This window comes from Bubalus bubalis, chromosome 16, assembly GCF_019923935.1.
Source record: "Bubalus bubalis isolate 160015118507 breed Murrah chromosome 16, NDDB_SH_1, whole genome shotgun sequence".
Taxonomy (NCBI): domain Eukaryota; kingdom Metazoa; phylum Chordata; class Mammalia; order Artiodactyla; family Bovidae; genus Bubalus; species Bubalus bubalis.
The window spans coordinates 37,567,247-37,582,590 of NC_059172.1; the positions used below are offsets into that span (position 1 = coordinate 37,567,247).

The window sequence follows — 15,344 nt, forward strand, 5'->3', positions numbered from 1 at the left end:
CTCAGAGAAAGGACAAAGTAGGTGTCCCAGAACCTCTTCAGTAATTGGTGCTCAGAAAACAGGACAGTTACACATGAGAAAATGAGAATTAAACATTATCTCACACAAAATTTTTGTTCTTTGCAGTAGTAGAAGCAGTGTTAGTCGCTCAGTCGTGTCCAGCTCTTTGCGACCTTATGAACTATAGCCCGCCTCTGTCTATGGGATTCTCCAGGCAGGAACACTGGAGTGGATTGCCATTCCCTTCTCCAGAAGATCTTCCTGACCCAGGGATCAAACCCAGGTGTCCTGCTTTGTAGGCAGATTCTTTACCATCTGAGCTACAGGGAAGACCTTTGTTCTTTGCAGGCCCACAACAGATTGGATAATGTCCACCCACACTGGGAAAAACAAACTACTTTACCAAGAACACATCCAATTCTAATCTCATCTGGAGACAACACCCACACAGACACACCCAGAAAGAATGCCTAATCTGGTCACCTAGTGACCAGTCAAGTTGACACATAAAATTAACCATCTCACTAATTTTTCTAATTAGGAATTATATGTCATCTACTATATGTCATCTATATAGTATTAGATGACTGTGCAATAAATGATACTTCATATACTTTCATCTTCTTAGTCTATTAGAAAAGTGTCATTTTGGCCATATTGCACCCAACTTCTGAAAGTCAGCATCAGTGAACTACCACTCTGTGATCACCCCTCTGACTGACCACCTCCGTGATTTCAGATTTGTTGAGCCGTTTCCTCTAACATGACCTAATAGGACAGACTGTCCACATTCACTTACTTCAGCTGGTGGACACAGGCCAGGGGAGAGCATGCCAGTGTTGCTGCCTCAAGGGAGCCCTTAGTGTGGGTCCTCACTGGGGAAAAGGGGGTACTTTATTCCCTCCTCTTGATAGCACATTTGTAAGGAAATGAGGTAAGGTGGGTCTGTAAAATTACATTGCTCAGGAAGCCTAGTTTTCCAAAGGATGGGTTAGTTTGAAGAAACATGAGAACAGCTTCCAGGAGAAGAGCTGAGATAGGAATAAAATGCACTCACTGACCCAGCAAACTCAGGCACAAAAGCCTTGTCACTTCCCAAAAGCTCTATGTGGACACCTCTTATTGGTCTATAATTTCTCTCCTCCTTTCCTGTCCAAACTCCACCTCCTGGAATTTAATTTTCATTTCCCCTCATCTTCTACTTCGGATCATCATAATGGAGGTCAGGCCTCTGGTGAGGTGAGTGAATCCTGAACACACCTGCCCAGGGCCTGTCTTCACCCTTCTCCAAGGAATCACAACTTCTCCGTTAGGATGTGAGGCTAGTCGAGTGGTTTCTAGAGGGCAGAGTCTGAGAGACACAGAAGAAAAACATGAAATCTGCTTGAGTGAGTTTAATTAGATGTCTGGAAGCTGTTCTAAAGGGGGAAATGGCCTAGCCTGCAGGCCTCCTGCTGAGAGTGCTGACTGAAGAGCAGTCTGGGGGAGGGGAAGTCTTAGGAGAAGGGGGTTGGAAGAAGAGAAAGGCTTGGTTTGTTCTTTGGAGGGTCTATTTATTTCTCAAGACTAAAATCTACCCACAACTACTTCCCATTCTGTTAAGTTTCAATTGCACCTTGCTGAGGTCAGTCAGGATCCCTGATTTTTCAAGAGGTAGAAAATCCCTTCTATCAACAAGAACAAAGGCCAAGGGGTCTTGAGTCCTGTTATTTTAATTTCTATCAGGGTATCACTGTAGTATTTCTGCATGACTATATCAATAAATTCTCATTCCATAGGCTTGTCCATGCTCAGGAGCCTGATGATGTGACAACTGGCAGGCTCTCCTCTGTGGTATTCACTGGTCCAGACATGGAACTACTGCACTTCCTTGCATCCCTATCCTGCTCAAGCTTCTCTATGAGCTGGATTTGCCATTCAGAACCAGCTCAGCTGAGAGATCAGGAGCAAGATGAGCACCTGGAAACAATTTCTAAAAGTGACATCTGGAAGCATCTAACTTCTAGTAACAGTGACATCTAACTTTCACTTTTAAAATCTTCTTACTTGATTGGTGTTCGTGATATAAAAAGATGTCAGAGAAGTATTATTATATCCACATCATTAGACCCAAAATGGAAATAAGTTAGAACAGCCTCCACATTTATTTCCCTTCCTCCTTATAGAATGTCCAGCTGTACCCACTGTACTCAGGCACAGAATGTGAAATTGGAAAGTGTCAGTCACTTAGTCAAGTCCAGTTCTTTGCGATTCTATGGACTGTAGCCCACCAGGCTCCTCTGTCCATGGAATTCTTCAGGGAAGAATACTAGAGTGTGTTGCCATTCCCTTCGCAAGGGATCTTCCAGACTCAGTGACTCAAATACAGACACAAGTCAAATCTCTTTCCTCACCAGGAGTTTCCCCTTTCTAACTAAATCTTTCTTCATCAAGGCTGACTTTGGAGATTATTATCTCTGCTATGTATTCCTTGTTCCCTCTCTGCCATAGTCAGTTTTAGACCCTTGTCTTCTGAGCTCATACAGTTCACCTCTGTCAGGCCAGTTACTATAGGGTCTTAGAAACAATTTGTTAGTTTACTGTTTCAGGTTTAATTTTACTAGCATTGCAAGGAATTTATATTAAATAATAGTAGATGACTACCTTGGAAATAAAGCACAATTTCACTTTACAGTTCTATTTAGGAAAAAAAGACTCTTTCCATACAGTATCCATACTTTATGGTTTTATCGTACTTAGCAGAAACAGTTTTACTGCAATCACAAAAGAAGAAAATTTGGTCTATAAATTTCCTGTTTGAACTTTATATGTGTACACTGACATACACACATAACCAAAACCAAAACGGTCAAAAAAAAAAAAGAAGAAGAAAGTAGCAGAGATTCATCTGGTGAGCAAAGGAAAGCAAAAATGATATCAACCAGTTAAAAACAAAACATAATCTGGAAAACAAAATTAAGCAATATGCCTGCTGGGGAATAAAGCAATGAAAGCAAAACAGACTAATAAACATGGTGAGAAAAAGAGAGAAAAGAAAGAAAGAAAGAAAAGAAAACTTAAATAGAAGTAGGTAAAGGAGATTAATGAAGAAGGCAATGGCAACCCACTCCAGTACTCTTGCCTGGAGAATCCCAGGGACAGGGGAGCCTGGTGGGCTGCCGTCTATGGGGTGGCACAGAGTCGGACACAACTGAAGTGACTTAGCAGCAAAGGAGATTAATATATACTAAAGAATAACTACAACAGGAAAATAAGAAAAGCAAACAAAAAATATATGTAGAAAAATAATAATAATACATTTTTTAAATTAAAAAAATGGGAGGAAAAACCTTCACAACAGCAAAAGGCCAATGTAGAGGCTGCTGCTGCTGCTAAGTGGCTTCAGTCGTGTCCGACTCTGTGCGACCCCACAGACAGCAAGCAGCCCACCAGGCTCCCCCGTCCCTGGGATTCTCCAGGCAAGAATACTGGAGTGGGTTGCCATTTCCTTCTCCAATGCATGAAAGTGAAAAGTGACAGTGAAGTCACTCAGTTGCGTCCGACTCTTGGCGACCCCATGGACTGCAGCCTACCAAGCTCCTCCATCCATGGGATTTTCCAGGCAAGAGTACTGGAGTGGGTTGCCATTGTAGAGGCAGACATATTTAAAGGAAATAAGAAGTCTGATTAACAACGACAACAAAAATTCTCCAATGTGTACATAGATTTATTAGCATTAATAAAATCAACAACTATAGCAACAGAGGGAAAAAAAGGAGAAGAGAAAAAAATCCAGAAACAATGATAGAACAAGTTAAAATATAAGAATAATAAATGCTTTTCTTGGATATCACCTGCAGCGTCTTTTCCCTCGCTATGAGTCATAGTCCACCTCACCTCCCTAGGATGCCCTCCAATACTGGGATAGTCTCTAGACCTGATTCTAATCTGGCCCTGCTCCTGCATTTTCTTGTCTCTAATGTCTGCATCGGCCTGTGCTAGCGCCTTTTCTTTTTCAGAACCTCTCATTGTCCTTATATATATTCCATAGACACTAAGTCTGCCTAGTTGATTACGTGAATTTAATCTGCAGCTTGTACCACTGGTGGGAAGGTTTTGGGTTCTCTTCCTTAGCCACACTACCCCTGGATTTCAATGGTGGTTTTATCTGCACCTCTGCATGTGAGTGGTCTATAGGGCATTGCTCCTGAGGCTGCTCTGGAGGACTTGGGTTTGCCCCAGGGAGGACCTGGTATGGAGGCAGTGCAGCTGCTTGGATCACAGGGGCCCTGGCAGTCCCAGGTACTAAGAGGAACCAGTGGCAAGGACAACAGGGAATAAGGGGCCCTTAGGGTTTTTCCTAGCCTCTGGCTGCTCTGTCCAAGTGGGGATCATTCGAGGGGGTGGCACAAGAGCTTGGACCCAGGGAGATGCTGGAAACATAGAGGTGCCAGTGGCAACTGTCGCAGAAAATATGGTGCTATTAGGGTTTTGCCGGGTTCCTCTCTCCACGGAGTTCTCCAGGCAAGAATACTGGAGTGAGTTGCCATTCCCTTCTCCAGGGGATCTTCCTGAACCAGGGATCAAACCCATGTTTCCTGCAATACAGGCAGATTTTTTACTCTCTGAGCCACCAGGGAGGCCCACAACTTGCTTCTGGCAGCTCTGCCCCGGTGAGGATTGAGCATGGAGGCGACATGGCTGCTTGGATTGTGGGAACTCTGGTGGCATCAAGTGCGCAGGGACACCAACTGCCTCAGCTGCAAGAGCTACAGTCCTATTAGAGTGTTTTCCTAGCCTCTAAGAGAAGTCGCTCAGTCGTGTCCTGCTCTTTGCAACCCCATGGACCGTAGCCTATCAGGTTCCTCCATCCATGGGATTTTCCAGGCAAGAGTACTGCAGTGGGTTGGCATTTCCTTCTCCAGGGGATCTTCCTGACCCAGGGATTGCACCCAGATCTCCGACATTGCAGGCAGACACTACCGTCTGAGCCACCAGGGAAGCCTCTGGCAGCTGGTAATTAGAGGGCCTCTTTGGCTAGGCCTTCTCTGCTGCTTGACCTATTCAAGCATTTACAGGACTCCCCCCGGCTCCAGTTGGGGTCCTTCTCTCTTTCTTAGTACCTCAGGCACTTACAGCACCCTCCCCCACTTTGGAGGCCTTTTCTGTTTCTCAGCACATCAAGCACTTAAAGGGCCACCCTAACTGGGGTCCTTCTCTGCTGCTTGGTGCATCAGGCACTTAAAGGGCCACTCTCTCTGGGGTCTTTCTGTCTTTGTCTCTCTCTGGACAGGTCCCCGCTGTCCATTGATGATGTGTGGGGAGAGACCGGCTATGGGCATGGCTCTATCTCCTGTGTGTGACTCAGCAGTATTACCCTGACTCCATGTTGGCTTGGCTTTCCTTCACAAACATTTCCCATGGCATCTCCTCCCACCAGTCTACTTGGGCTGTCTCCCTGCAGTCAACAGCAAACCTTGCCCTGGGATTGCTCTCCAATCTCTATGTTCCAGCTCCCAACTGCTGCACTTCCTAGGGGACTTGTTCCCTCTCCGGAGTATATAGGTCTGCAGCAAGGGTTGTCTGTGTGATTATCATTCCATTCAGACTGCCACAGATCAGCTGCTTCACTCTCCAACAGCCTCAACCCAAACTGCTTCACCTCTACTCAAAACAGTTGTCCCAGTGTGTGGATCTGACCCCTGCTTCAGTTCCTTCACCCTCCAGAGGTAAATCCAGCCCTACTCTCCTCTTTTTCACACTTCTTCCTTTGTACTATCGAGTTTTGCATGGTTTTAAATATTCTTTTCTGGTGGTCAGGTATTCCTGTCCATTCTTAGCTGGTGTTCTGCAAGATCTTCTGTGTCTGGAGGTGTATTCCTGATGTATCCATGGAGAGAGATGTGCTTCGCATCCACCTATTCCTCTGTCATCTTGGATTTAAGTCCTCCTTTTATACTCATCTTACTTCATACAGATATTAGCCCTACTACCAACACATAATTCATCAATGATAATTAGTTTAATGACCTGGACTAATATTTTGAGATTTTTTTCTCAAGACTGATATTCATTTCATCTAAGTTTATATGCTTTTAAATATCAGACTTGTATAATTCAATGAATTTTTTTAGGCCAAGGTGAAATCACTATTTATATAGACAAAACCTAGCCGAGTTCACTGATTGCTCTGAGTATTAACTGGGTCCGTGAAGTTTCTTTTCTTTCATTTCACTCAGTGGGATAGGAGACAGGTCTCTGAAGGAGGACCCCTAACATATTAAGTTCAACCTCATTCTGTGTATTGAATACACATGATCTTTGTAAGTCATTGTCTCCATTTACACATCAGATGAAGCGTTTGTTCTTATATACAAACACATTGTCATATATTAGGTCATGATGATATGGGAAATCATTGTCAGTGCAGAGCAAATGATGGCATGGTTACACTGTAAATAATTTAGACAGAGCAGGTCTTTATAATGAGAGACTGTCAGAAGACAGTTTACTGAACTATAAGAGAGAGTCATATGGATGTCAGTGGCAGCATCTGGTGCTGAGAGAAGAGTGAATATAAAAGCCCAATGGCTTTAAGTGGTTTCAGTCTTTTGATATTAAGAATGCTTCCTGGGCACTGGAAAGAAAAAGCAGGATGGATGGTGCATCATACAAGTATCTTAGTAGAAAAAGTATCAAGGCAACTTTCCTTTGGTAAAATTTAAATAGCAAGAATCACTGCACAGATAAGGATGGAATTTGATATGATATGAATCAAGAACTGATAGTAAAGTGCTTAAAATTATGACAAAATGTCATTTTGGTCAGGTCCCTTGTTTCCCTTGTTTCCCCTTTCCCGTGTTTCTCTATAGTTTCTTTTAGGTCCTCCACTTGGCCTGTATTAAATTTATAAGCAATTATTATCATGTATTTCTACCTTTTTTTACTCTGCCTCTTTTATCTTTCCCAATGCAAAGATCTGTGAACAAGAGAATCCTCAGAATTCAGGACAGGTAGGAGGAGGGGACAAGTTGCCATGGCTTCAGGAAAATCAGTGAACTTACAGGAGAAGTTCACCTGCCCCATTTGCCTGGAGCTTCTGACAGAACCCTTGAGCCTTGACTGTGGCCACAGCTTCTGTCAAGCCTGCAACACTGCAAACAACAAGGAGTCCGTGATTGGCCTAGAAGGGGAGAGAAGGTGCCCTGTATTCAGAATCAAGTATGAACCTGTGAACCTGCGGCCTCATTGGCACCTGGCCAGCATAGTGGAGTGGCTCAGGGAGGTCAAGGTGAACCTGGAGGAGCAAGAGAGAAATCTATCTGTGCCATGGAGAGAAAGTCCTGTTCTTCTGTGAGGAGGATGGCAAGGTCATTTGCTGGCTTTGCAAGTGGTCACAGGAACACCATGGTCACCACACATTCCTCATGGAAGAGGTTGCCCAGAAGTACCAGGTAAGAGACCAGAATGGAGGAAAGACAAGTCAGAAATGGTACTTGAGGGGAAATGTCTACTTTGCACTGGACTTTTATTACCTGCTCACCATGAACCTGGGGCTTGTGATCTCTTTTCTTCATATGCTCACTTTCTGATGTCTGAGGGACATTTCAGTGCATTCCTCCAATTATAGAGTAATAACCCTATACACGGCTCAGACAGTAAGGAATCTGCCTGAGATGCAGGAAACTGGATTCCATCCCTGTGTTGGGAAGATCCTCTGGAGAAGGGATTGGCTACCCTCTTCAGTATTCTTGCCTGGATAATTCCATGGACAGACAAGCCTGGCAGGCTATAGTCCATGGGGTTGCAAAGAGTCGGACATGTCTGAGAGTGACCAACACTTAGACACTTCAACCCTACACACAGACACTTAGCCAGAAGTAGACATTCATATACCTTGTGCTAATAGGTGGAGATCTGATGTTCAAGAGAACATTACCCCTTTCAACAGGAGGGTAACTAGGACACTAGGTGGAAGAGATAGAAATTGTTTCCTTGCTACAGGATCAGGTTTCTCCTAGAACAAAGAGCACCGGTCTTCTCTTGGCAAGTGTATGGTGACTTCTATTGCTTGAGTTGTAAAGAACACATACCCTACCTCATTTTTTTCCCCCAAAGTCATGGATTCTAATTGCTGTTCTCAGTTCTGTAAAGTCTATTCTCTTTGGAAAACATCTTCATTTCTCCACCATTTATTTTCTACATTGATGTTGAGAAAACCATAGCTTGACTCTGACGTGATTCTTTATTCACAGTGGAAACTCCAGGAATTTTTGAAGAGGCTAAGGAGGGAGCAGCAGGAAGCTGAGAAACTGAAAGCTCAAATCAGAGGAGAGATTAATACCCGGAAGGTAGGAGGAGGCACTTCCTGAAGGAGTTAGATATCTGAGCAGACCATGAGTTGATCACAAGTAGCTGACTACTTCTTTGTTCCCTGACAGATAGTCATTTGACTAGTCCTCTTCTTCACCATTTCCCTGATAGGAGTGGGTGCTGATATCACAAATGAATACAGATATTGGAAGGGAGGTATTCATACAGAGGGACTTTCTGGTGAGGATAACTGGTGAATTTGACATTCCATTCCTGCCATGTTTATTAGCCTTTAACTCTTCTTGGAATCCATCTGGCAATGGCTCATGGCTCTGTCCTCAGTGTTCAACTTTTTGGCAGAGGAAGGAGGGAGGGGTTCAGGAGTAATGCAGGGAGGCATGAGTAACCTGGACAGATGTGTGATGGCCGAGCTATACTCATGAGGATCCCATTTTGGCTGAGGGTTAGCCTCGGTAATGCAGACTTGAGGCCATTAATTTGAAATGTGATGGTGGTAGTGGTTTAGTCGCTAAGTCGTGTCTGACTCTTGAGACCCGGCTCATCTGTCCGTGGGATTCTCCAGGCGAGAATACTGGAGTGGGGTGGTGCCGGGAGCCAGCACGGGAGTCCCCACCCCATGACAAGGTCATGTGGGAGAGATCTGGTGGGCAAGGCGAGCCAGAACTCGAGGGGTGCCCTTCTGGGCCTGCCTGAGCTACCCCAAAACCTGAGCCTGTCTGTTTTACTGCTTCATGACTTTCACCAACTCCTCTGACAGTCAAGAGGGGCTATCCCTAACCACTTTTCTCTGTAAGAAAAGCAACTTAAAGTTCTAGTTAATAAGTCTCCAGGGTATAATAAGGTGCGTTCCAATTGTGTTTCCCTCAGAAAGCTTTCTAACCTGACTAACAGGTTTCTGGACTCCTACAGCTATGCATATGATTGTTTACGGCCTCCCAACCATATGAGGCACAAGGAGACTTAGTTATTCTAATAATGCAGAGCCTCTCAGGGAGTTAGAAAATTGTTAAAATAGAACTGATAGAAGATTTCTTTGTTGAGTTAATGCCTACTGCCAAGTTTCCAAATTTCTTACCCACTGTGTTCCTGGGAGTGTATTGATTAATATAGTTGATATATAAGAAATATAAGTAGAAGCTTTAATGTTAATAATAACCCTGGACCCCTAAGCTAATAAATTCTTTCCTTAATTACCCCCACGACACTCTTGCCCTATAGGAATGCAACTCTGTTTAGTGCTTTCGGGGAGTGGTACTAAACTCTAAGAAAAGTCACCTTTGGAGAAAATAAGTTTTTCTGGTGGACTAATTCTTATCAAAAGAAAAATGTTAGCAGGTCTCCTGACAAGAAGATGATGTAAATCACCCAAAGCCTTTGTATTTGCGATAATGATTAAGGTCTGCTGACCTTACATGACTTTGCATCCCCCATTATCTTCTATGTACAACTTGAGGTATAAAAGTCCCTGCTAAAAATAAAGCTACGGACCCTGCTCACTAAGCTTGGTCTCCCCCTGTCGTTCTTTCTCGTCTCCTTTTCTTTCCTTTTGTCTCTACTCTTTCTTCAGGCTAAAGTAATTGGAGCGTGGGGGTATATTGATTTCCCAAGTAAACCAAATATAATTAGGCCTCTGATTCTCTCCACTGACGCTATCCCTTTAAATCGCCAAAGCCATCATCCTGAGGGAATCCCTGGATCTAACCCGGGCTGGACCCCAGTAGGGTGGCATTTCCTTCTCCAGGGGATCTTCCTGACCCAGGAATTGAATCCGGGTCTCCTGCATTGTAGGCTGATTCTTTACCAACTGAGCTACTGGGAAACTTTGGAAAGGGACAGAAAAAAACAGGAAAAGTCAGTTTTCCTCAAACATTGCTTTCCTCCTCCTCTTTCTCTCAGTCCTGAAGAATGAAATACAACATGAGAGAGAAAATATCCAGGCAGATTTTTAAAACCTGAGAGAGATCCTGAACAGTGAGGAGTTGAAGGAATGGCAAAATCTGAAGACTGAGGAGGAGGTTGGTCTATGTAATCGGGCTGATTCTGAGAATGAGCTGGTCCAGCAGAGCCAGTTGGTGAGAGATCTCATCTCAGATGTGGAGCATCATTTGCAGGAACCAAAAAACGAGATGCTGCAGGTAAAACTGAGACCTGCATTTGAGACCTGAGAAAAATGAAGACAAAGTTTCCATCTCTTCTGTGTTACTGTGCTTTTTCTGGTGTTGTCACTAAGGTTGCTTTGTGCCCCACAGCCCCCTTCCCTCATAGCTCCATTGGTAAAGGATCGTCTTGCAATGCAGAAGAACCCAGTTCAATTTCCGGGTTGGGAAGATCTGCTGCAGAAGGGAGGGTACTCTCTGGAGGATACCCACTCCAGTATTCTTGGGCTTCCCTTGTGGCTCAGCTGGTAAAGAATCTGCCTGCAATGCGAGAGTCCTGGGTTCAATCCCTGGGTCGGGAAGATCCACTGGAGAATGGAAAGGCTACCCACTCCAGTATTCTGGCCTGGAGAATTCCACGGACTGTGTAGCCCATGGGGTTGCAGAGAGTCAGACACGACTGAGCGACTTTCACTCTTACTCTCATGCAACTCAGGTTCCCGTATTTAGTAGATGCTTGACTTATGGGAAAGCTGAATCTTCTTTACCTGCCAGAGACCTAGAATTGGAGACAATTCCCTTACATTTCAATTTCCCCCTGAGTATAGAAGAGAGCCGGTATCTTTTTGTATAAATTTTCAGAAACAGACTTGAATTTTAAGGAATATTTTTGCCTAGCTGCAAATCATTGATCCATTCGGTCACATACTCAAGAAGCCAGAATGGAAAGACAACATCTTTGTGTTTGTATTTGCACACCTATATGGCAGCATTAAGATCTTTACAAGCACATGAAATTCAGACCACTCTTCATTTAGTATTCATAATGTCATCTTTTCCCGGAGTTTGTAATTATTCCCAGGTATCATGAAATCTCAGGGTATTTTGACACCCACCCTTTTAGGGAGTAGACATTGAAGGCATGGGGACTCTTGACACACACTAATATGTCTCAAACGCCCAGGAGTCAGGTTCTGCAAACCTGAGTGGAAGTTTTATGTCTGGAGTATCTTATTTCAAGAACTGTCTTCACATATTAGCAGTGTGACCTAGAATAACATCCTTAACTGCTGTGTTTATTTTATTAATGTAATCACGATATAAAAACTGCACCATACATAATATTATTGTCAGATGATAAATGATATTTTCTCCTTGGAAAGACCCTAATGGTGGGAAAGATTGAGGGCGGGAGGAGAAGGGGATGACAGAGGATGAGATGGCTGGATGTCATCACTGACTTGATGGACATGAGATTGAGCAAACTCTGGGAGATGCTGAAGGACAGGGAAGCCTGGTATGCTGCAGTCCATAGAATCGTGGAGTCGGACATGATTGAACAACTGAACGACAACAAAATGATACTAAGTGAGAAGCATCTAAGTGTCTCAATAACAAGTATTTGACCTATTGAATACCAAAAAATATAACCTGTGTCAGTGTCTCATTAAACAGGTTTGTGCTTTAGGGACACAAGGATTCTTTGCACTGATGCATCATTTTCCAGATCCTAGATCGCCTTTGTGCTGCTGTCAAGACTATTCCAGCTCTGCCTGTCATGGAAAAGCATGTGTGCCTAGGCGTGTGTGTCTCTTTGTGTTTGTGGGATTACAGTTTTATAATAATTTCAGAATTGCTACATACTTGCTCTTATTCAGTAAACAGATTTTTACCAACTGAGCCACTAGAGAAAACCTAAGTAAACTAGATTCTATGAGATCCAGGATCTTATTTGCAAAAAATATATATATACAGAATTTACCGAGTTATCATTAATGTGTACTAAACAATACAACAGTTGTAATAACTTCTGTAACTTCTAGCTCAAAAGTGGTACTCTATATAATGTTTATTCATTTTCTGCTTCCCTCTCATTGTGACTAAAATAAGTCATTTTCAGAATAAATATTAGCTTATATTCAACATGATAACCCTTTCTATGTTTTAGAAACAGAACACACTGATGAAAGAATTACAGCTTTATTTAAATCTTACCTAATTGTAAAATAAATATTTCTGGATAATGCCTTATTTTATTTTTTTCAAAAAATTGTACCATAATTCTATTTCTTTGAATTCAAATTTCAATTTAGGCTCTGTTTGGCCAAAGTTACCATTCACAGTGATACATTAAGACTCAGAAGTATAATTGTGAGATTTCTTAACACTGATTTGGGCAGGTTTTTGTGTGTCCTGGTCAGCCTTACTTTTTTAATGAGTTAAAAGTTCTTGGAAATGAAGGAAAAAGTATGATATCTTCCTTCAGTAAGAGAAGAAGGGAATCACTTCTGCACTGGATGTTCATTCAGGGCTTGGTGGAATCCCCATGTCTTTTGGAATCTTTAATCCCTATGGAGTCAAAGTTATTTTCTTTAAAAAGTAGATCCAGTGTATTTTCTCTTATCCATATTTGTCCCAAAGAATTCTCAACTTCCTCCCTTTGGATGAACTTTGATTTGACAAGGTTTCCAAAGAGGAATTTTCCCAGTTTTTGTGTCTGTGTGTGTATGCACACATCCATGTCTTAGCACTCACCCTGGGAAACAAGGGAAAATCGGTCTTTTAAATACTTCCTTTGATCTCTGCCTTCCTATCTTCCCATTGCTACAATAACTGGGATTCTGACTCACTAGGAAAATTCTGTACTCTTGAATTATTGACAAATGACCCTCCAAGGCCACTGATGTTGTTTCATTTACTGGAATGCTCAGTTCTCCAGTTCAGGAGGAAGTACCTAGTTATGAGAAACTGTGGAGCTGGATTTTTGTATACAACAGAAAAGATCTGCACACAGAGGGGCGTTCCCTTTTAACAAGGACTCCTGGGTTTCCCTGGTAACTCAGCTGGTAAAGAATCCAACTGCAATGCAGGAGACCTTGGTTCTATTGGGAAGATGCCCCAGAGAAGGGAATGGCTACCCACTCCAGTATTCTGGCCTGGAGAATTCCATGGACAGAGAAGCCTGCCAGGCTACAGTCCATGAGGTTGCAAAGAGTCAGCCATGAATGAGTGACTTTGGCCCCAGAAGTGAAGCCCTTTCCTGAAAAGAATATGACACCTATAAGTTTTTACCCATCACATGTTCTTTTCTTGGTTAAAGACTGAAGAAGGTATCCTGGAAGCTCCTCAGTCACTGGTGCTAGGAAAACTGTATAACTGCACACATGAGATGAGAACCAAACACTTCCTCCCACCATATACAAAGGTAAACTCAAGATAGATTAAAGGCCTAAATGTAAGTCCTGAAACCATAAAGCTCATAGAAGAGAACATAATTAGACACTGTTTCACATAAATCACAGCAATATATTTTTGGATTTATATCCAAAGGCAAAGGAATAAAAGCAGAAGTAAACAGCTTGGGGCTGGTGCACTGGGACGACCCAGAGGGATGGAATGGGGAGGGAGGAGGGAGGAGGGTTCAGGATGGGGAACACATGTATACCTGTGGCGGATTCATTTTGATATTTGGCAAATCTAATACAGTTATGTAAAGTTTAAAAATAAAATAAAATTGAAAAAAAAAAAAAGGCAGAAGTAAACAGACAGAACTGAATTAAAAGCATTCACACAGTGAAAGAAACATTTGACAAAATGAAGATATACTGAATGGGAGATAATTTGCAAATGAAATAAATAATACCGGGTTAATATCCAAAATTTTAAACAGTTCATACAACTCAATATTAAAAAAAAAAAACAACCCAAAATATCACTGTTTGGCTCATTCTGGTAATTGCTGCTTATCTGTGTCATTATCTTTATTATAGTTCACCTCTGCCCAGAAAAAACACAGCATTTTTTCTTTACTGTATTATTCAAGGTACTTCAGAGAAACAGAATACCTATTTCTATATTTATTGTCATCATGAATATTTATTTGAAGATTCTTTAATGTAAGGAATTGGTTCACATAATTACATACCATGAGAAATTCCATTCCTGCCGTCTGCAAGCTGGAAATCTATGTAACTCAGTCCAAGTCCGAAGCTTGGGGTCACAGTACAGTCTAGTCCAAACGCAATAGAAGAGCTGCATCTTAGCTCAAGTAGGCAGGCAGGAACAGGAAGAACAAATTCTTCCCTCTTCCACATGTTTGTTCTTTCCGGATCCCTCAACAAATTGAATGATGATGCTCACCCACCCTGGAAAAAGCAAACTACTTTACTGAGTCCACAGATCTAATCGCATCTGGAAACAACACCCACACAGACACATCTAGAAACAGTCTGACACAAAGGACCAGTTGGTGTTAACACACAAAACTAATTTTACAGCTTCATTTTATAAGATCCTAAGGATTATATGTTAAACAGTATTAGATGTCATTGTTCAACAAATAACCCTCCTACAGTTTACTCTTTCTCAAGCTATTTAGTAAAAGTGTCATTTTGCCACATAGTGTCCAGCTTCTGAATGTCAGCATCAGTGAACGACCACTCTGTGATCACCTCTCTAACTGCCCACCTGAGTGATTTCAGGTTTGTTGAGCCATTTCATCTAACATGACCTAAGAGGAAAGACTGGCCAGATTCCCTACTTCAGCTGGTGGACGCAGGCCAGTAAAGAGCAAGCCAATGCTGCTGCCTCAAGGGAACCCTCAGTGGGGGTCTTCACTGGGGTAAAGGGGGTACTTTACTCCTAGATCGGACAGCTCTTTAGTAAGGAAACAAGACAAGGTGGGTGTGTGAAATTGCATTGCTTAGGAAGCCTAAGTTTTCCAAAGGACTGATTATTTTGAACAGACTTGAGAATAGCTTCTCAGAGAAGAGCTGAGATAGGAATAAAAAGCACTCACTGACTCACCAAGCACAGGCACAGAAGCCTCCTTAGTTTCCAGAGGCCCCTTGTGGATGCCTCTTACTGGCCTATAGTTTCTCTCCTCCTTTCCTGCCCAAACTCCACCCACTAGAATTTTACTTTCAGTTTCCTTCA

General features: G+C 42.6%; 1 pseudogene; it reads left to right on the forward strand.

Moving 5' to 3' along the window:
• The first annotated feature begins 6,186 nt into the window (after nt 1–6,186).
• LOC102398669 lies at nt 6,187–10,614 on the forward strand (annotated as a pseudogene).
• Nucleotides 10,615–15,344: the final 4,730 nt, after the last annotated feature.